The sequence below is a fragment of the Rattus norvegicus genome, chromosome X, assembly GCF_021556685.1.
Source record: "Rattus norvegicus strain SHRSP/BbbUtx chromosome X, alternate assembly SHRSP_T2T, whole genome shotgun sequence".
In the NCBI taxonomy this organism is placed as follows: domain Eukaryota; kingdom Metazoa; phylum Chordata; class Mammalia; order Rodentia; family Muridae; genus Rattus; species Rattus norvegicus.
Window position 1 is genome coordinate 20,961,862 of NC_141554.1, and position 6,018 is coordinate 20,967,879.

Sequence of the window (6,018 nt, forward strand, 5' to 3'; positions counted from 1 at the left end):
ATCCCCCCACCAGAGAGATTAAGAACCAGGGATACGGGCTGGGGATTTAGCTCAGTGGTAGAGCGCTTACCTAGGAAGCGCAAGGCCCTGGGTTCGGTCCCCAGCTCCGAAAAAAAGAACCAAAAAAAAAAAAAAAAGAACCAGGGATACAGAACACTTAACAACACATTTACATACTAAAGCACATTATTTACAACACGTTTATTAGTTTATTATCTCTTAGTAATTCTTTCAAAGTGAAAGTTAGCCCCCTAGACATTGTCAATACATTTGAAACAAATGGAGGCAAAGCATCTCTGGGTACAGGTCAACCCTGAAATCGATCTTTTCACTGTACACTTTTAAGTTTCTCTAGTAAACGCTCTTCAGATATGTTCAATATCCAATAAAAGTATGTTTAGCTCTCTTTCATAAATGTCATAATCAGATTTTTTCTCAACCTCATAATTAATAATTGAAAGCACCAGGCCCAAATCATTTTATAATGAAAGCTTAAAATTAATGTTTCTGGGGCTGGAGAGATGGCTCAGAGGTTAAGAGCACTGACTGCTCTTCCAGAGGTCCTGAGTTCAATTCCCAGCAACCACATGGTGGCTCACAATCACTTGTAATGGAATCTGATGTCCTCTTCTTGTGTGTCTGAAGACAGCAGCAGTGTACTCATATAAATTAAATAAATTAATTTTTTAAAAAATTAATGTTTCTGCCAGATGTAGTGGCACACATCTTTGATGCCAGTACTTCAGAGGCCAAAATGGGTGGATCTTTGTAATTTCAAGGCTAATCTGGTCTACATAGCAAGTTCTAAGTCAGCTCTGTCTCAAATCCAAGCCCAAACCAAAACAATAATATTTTATTATGATTGCCCAGGTAAAGTCTAGAAATGAACTCCCTTTTCTTTATGTTTTTTTAAAAGATTTATTTATATACACTGGTGTTTTGCCTGTATGTATGTCTGTGTGTCAGATCCCCTGGAACAGGCATTATAGACAGTTGTGAGCTGCAATGTGGGTGCTGGGAATTGAACCCAGGTCCTCTGGAAGAGCAGCCAGTGCTCTTAACCACTGAGCCATTTCTCCAGACCTTCTTTGTGTTTTCTGAATCCTTGGAGTTTAGCTTTAAGAAATAGAGCCAGAATCAGTTGCTTTTATGACGTATAAAATGACCCTAAACACATTCACATGAACAAATATTCAAACTTTTGGAAGGCACGCCAACCATGATTATCCAGGCACAGTGAGTTTAAAACAAAAAAGCAAAACCGAAGTGGCCAGGGTTTTCTTCAGAAGCTCCAGGGGCAGAGATTGTTGTCCCTCCACCCCATCGCTGTCTTAGGAATTGTTTATAAAAAAACCAGTCAGTTTTGATTCTCTCTAGGCTACCAAAGTAGTACAGATAATATTTTCATGGTTATATAAGCCATGATATTCATATCTATCCATTCCCAATGGTTCCACTGAACCCCAGTGGCTCAAGATCACCCCAATCTTTCCTGTTACCTGACAAATGCCCCCAGATAGTTCAACTTTTTGGGCCTCTCTCTTTAAGACACTCATAACTCTAAAAAGTCAAGCCCCCTTCTCTCCTCCAGTTGACAGAGAGGAAACATAATGTACCTCTGAGAAGATTCCGGTCACAGGAATTTGTGCCTTGACTTTGAATTCTGCTCAGGTCTCCATTGCATTTGAGAGCTCTCTGTTCTGCCACCATTCTCTGTGTTATAACAATAACCCAACGGTCTTCAACAGAAGAGCATCTAAAACAAAGTCAGTCACCAAATGGCAGCACAGAATGAATGAAAAGAACTCCAAACTTCTCCAAGGATCCCAAAGGCAAACAGGAAGAGCTTTCCAAGGAGAGACTTTCCAAGAGTCAGATTTGGGGGAGAATCTAAGACTAAGTCCAAACTCATTTGCCTGCTTCACTGGGTAGGGGTAGGAAGCAGCTGATGTTGCCGAGGTAGAAGGAGAAAAATGTCCTTGGAGTAAAGGACTTCAGTACATCTGGAAACTTCCATTTTTCCTTTCTTCTCTCCCTGGGGTCATGACAATATTAGTAGACACCCCCAAAATGTGTCTTCATCCACGAATGCCATTTTGTTACCAAACTTGGGTTTCACAATCTGTGCCCCAAGTCGGATCCAGCCACTCATCTTCAAAAACCAATTCAAAGAGCCAAATTAAAAGTTGAAAGCAAAGGGCTGGAGAGATGGCTCAGTGGTTAAGAGCACTGACTGCTCTTCCACAGGTCCTGAGTTCAATTCCCAGCAACCACATGGTGACTCACAACCATCTCTAATGGGATCCGATGCCTTCTTCTGGTGTGTCTGAAGACAGGGACAGAGTACTCATATGGATTAAAATAAATGAATAAATTTAAAGAAGTTGAAAACAAGCAGGATAGTGGTGTATGCATTCCAGGGACAGGTGGTTCTCTGAGTCCAAGGTCAGCCTGGTCTACAAAGCAAGTCCAAGACAGTCAGGGCTGGTTACACTGAAAAACATCATCTCAGGAAAAAAAAGTTGAACATAGGCCAGGGATGGTGTCAACACTTGGGAGACAGGGGCAGGAGGATCTCTGTGAGTTCAAGGCCAGCCTGATCTACATACCAAATTCCAGGCCAACCTGGACTTACACGTAGACCTTATTTCAACAGCAATCCCGCCCCCCCCCCCCAAAGTGGAAAGCAAAAAAGGGAGATTTATTCAATGTGACCACACTGGGAAGAGGGTCAAAGTCATCTAACAAATTCCTCAGCTCTGTCTTTGGAGTCCTGAATGTTTAAATGAAGGCCATGGCTGTGTACATCTAAAGCAGTCTGGGTCAAGGCTGTGTCCCACCCAGCGAGCATTATCCTGATCACTTGTTAGAACTATGGCAAATCTCTCTGGGAGACAGGAGACAAGGTCCCCTTATGTTTGGTGTCCTTCTAAATGAGATTTCTGGGGGAGATCATCATTTTAGGGGGCCCATTGTTTCAACAGCCTGATCATCAGACTAAAAGACACAATGTCTGGAGCATAGCTTCGTCTCTGCCAGAGTCCTGCATTACCGGTTCAGTGCCCAGAAACACAACAAAATAACATACAGCTAAGATTTGTCAAATGTCCAAAACTCACCTTCGAGAAGGCTCCTCCCATCTATCTCCTTTCTCGCTCCCTGTTAGGATGAGCCACTAATCAATCTAAAATTATGTCCACCTATAAATTCTGCTCAAAAGAATACATTTTTGGGGGGGTTGGGGGTTTAGCTCAGTGGTAGAGCGCTTGCCTAGCAAGCGCAAGGCCCTGGGTTCGGTCCCCAGCTCCAAAAAAAAGAAAAAAAAAAAGAATACATTTTTTTGTACTAAAATAAGTGTTTTCTTTTTTTTTCTTTTCTTTTTCTTTTTTTTTTCTTTTTTCCGGAGCTGAGAACCGAACCCAGGGCCTTGCGCTTACTAGGCAAGCGCTCTACCACTGAGCTAAATCCCCAACCCCAAAATAAGTGTTTTCTAATGAGAGCTATGGTATAGAAAATGGGTCTTTCTAGGTCAAAGTATCCCTGACACAAAGAAATGACAAAGTTAGCCCCAATTCTCTCACTTCAAGAATAGTGGAATTGGGACTGGAGAGATGGCTCAGCGGTTAAGAGCACTGACTGTTCTTCCAGAGGTCCTGAGTTCAAATCCCAGCAGCCACATGGTGGCTCACAACCATCTGTAATGAGATCTGATGCCCTCTTCTGGTGTGTCTGAAGACAGCGACAGTGTACTCATATACATTAAATAAATAAATCTTTAAAAAAAAAAAAGGATACTGGGATTGCTCTCAGCGTCCCACAGCCAAGCCTTAAGGGCCAAAACCAGAAAAGATAAAAGGGCTGCAAAGACAGCCACTCTTCATGCTCAGCTAGAGTCCAGAGGATATCAGCGGCCCTTCTAAAAGGACCAGGCAACTCAGGGGAGCCACTCTTTTAGAGACAAGAGACTAAAAAGAATAATAAAAAAGCAGAATCTGCCGCCCAGTAATCAACCCTTGACTGCTTGAAGCCTGGATTAGTGACTCGTGTGTGCTTTTTTTTTTTTTTTTAAGATTTATTTTATTTAGGGGGGAATAAGAGATGACAAGTTAAGTGCATTTATTGTTCTTACAAAGGACCCACTACTCATATAGGGACTCACAACCGTCTGTAGCTCCAGTTCTAAGGCATCCAGGGACTTCTGCTTTTGAGGGCACCAGACAGGTATTGAACACAGTATATACATACGCATATGTAGGCCAAGCGCTCTCATACGAGTAAACTAAAGATTAAGATGCTGGCAACCAGATTCAGGTCCTCTGCAAGATGAGTATGAAGGCTCTTAACTCGGAGCCCTCTCTCCTGCCCCTGACTTGTCACGTCGTCTATAAAGCCGAACTCTAATAGACCCTTGGTGCCTCAGCCCAACTGGCCATAATTAAGAAAGGCAAATGGTATTTAAATCTACCTAATAAGGCCTAGTCATATATGATCCCAAATAAATGACCCATGGACACAATGCTGGGAAATTTAACTGTTACAAAAGGACCTCGTTTCCTCTTGGTGTGTAATTCTGAGAATTTCCCTATTGTGTTTCTATGGTATATTGTGCTTCTTTTTTCTTTTCCCCTTTCATCCCTTTCTTTAAGACAGAATATCACGTAACCCAGGCTGATCTTCAACTCACTGTTTAAAATCAGGTGATGCTGAGAATAAGTTTTATGCCTGGAACGTACAACAATCTGACTGCCCCATTTCCAATACACTGCTACCGGAGGTGTGTGCTACCCGGAAGTTTCTTCTGAGCTTATTTGGTTCTGAGAAGTGCCATCATCAGTCGCAAGTATAAAGACGTATGAACGCGACAGAATGACCAAGGTCTGCTCAGCAACCAGGACATGCGTAGAGTGCCTTCTGGATGCTCCTCCCTTCTTTCCTCCATTTTGCTCTGGACGATGGATATCAGACCTCTCCTGGAGACCTTCGCACCACGTTTGACTTTAATGGCTTCTGTGAGGCACACTACGGAGAACAGCTAGAGAGAAAGTACGCGGCACCCACACTCCTGGAGGGAAACCCTTCTCAAAAAGCAAAGAATGGGACCAAGAAGTGGCTCGGTGGGTAGGAGACCCCAGATGCCGCTTCGTCTTCCTTTTCCTGGTCTTTGCCTTCTCCTGGGTTTTCAACCTTGCCTTTAGCACTTAATGGAAGAAAAAGGGGTTGCGGGAGGGGGAGAGGAACCAGCCCAAGAAACCTGCCCTTCTTGACATTTGGGAGGCAAAGACAGGTAGATCTCTGAGTTTGTGGCCAGCCTGCTCTATGAAGCGAGTCTGGGACAGCCAGAGCTATTTACACTGAGAAACCCTGTCTGGGCTCCCCCTAGAAGAAAAACTTTAAATGTATTTTATGTCTGGGGGTGTTTCACCCGCATGTACATCTGTTTGGTCGGTGCTTGACCAGTGTCTATGGAGATCAGAAGAAGGGGCAGGATACCCCGGATCTGGGGTTCCCAATGGTTGTGAGCCACCATGTGCTATCTGGGAACCAAACCAAACTTCTCTGCAAGAACAGTAGGTGTCCTTAACCGCTGAGCCACCTCTCCAATATGTTTTAATAAGGAAGGCTGGTGAGTAGAGTCTGAGTATTTGAGCTCAATGCGTAGGATCGACTTGGCAGAACCAACCTCTGAAAGGTGTCCTCTAATCTCCATACTAACACCATATACAACACAGAGGAAATAAAAAATTTAAAAGTTTATACTTGGCTGGGTGGTGGTGCCACACGCCTTAATCCCAGGGAAGCAGAAGGAGACAGATCTGAGCTCAAGGCCAACTTGGTTTACAGAGTGAATTCCAGGATGGCCAGGAGTACATAGAGAGAACCTGTCTCTACCACACCCCCCACCACCAAAAAAAAAAAAGATGTAAAAAGTTTCTACTTTTTATACACTATGGGGGCTAGTGTCAACACTTGAAATTGCATAAAAACTGACCACGATGGTGTAAGACTACAATCCCAGCT

The 6,018-nt window shown here is 43.4% G+C and overlaps 1 long non-coding RNA gene across 4 annotated transcripts in view; it reads right to left on the bottom strand.

Moving 5' to 3' along the window:
• Nucleotides 1-6,018, bottom strand: part of LOC102554502 (uncharacterized) — an 85,034-nt gene that overhangs the window by 68,983 nt on the left and 10,033 nt on the right. For 2 of the 4 annotated variants that reach the window (XR_015646922.1, XR_015646924.1), the window contains one exon: nucleotides 1,617-1,756. The exons of the other annotated variants lie outside the window; for them this stretch is intronic. This is a non-coding gene — a long non-coding RNA (uncharacterized LOC102554502). The remainder of the gene's footprint in view (nucleotides 1-1,616; nucleotides 1,757-6,018) is intronic. 4 annotated transcript variants of the gene reach the window in all.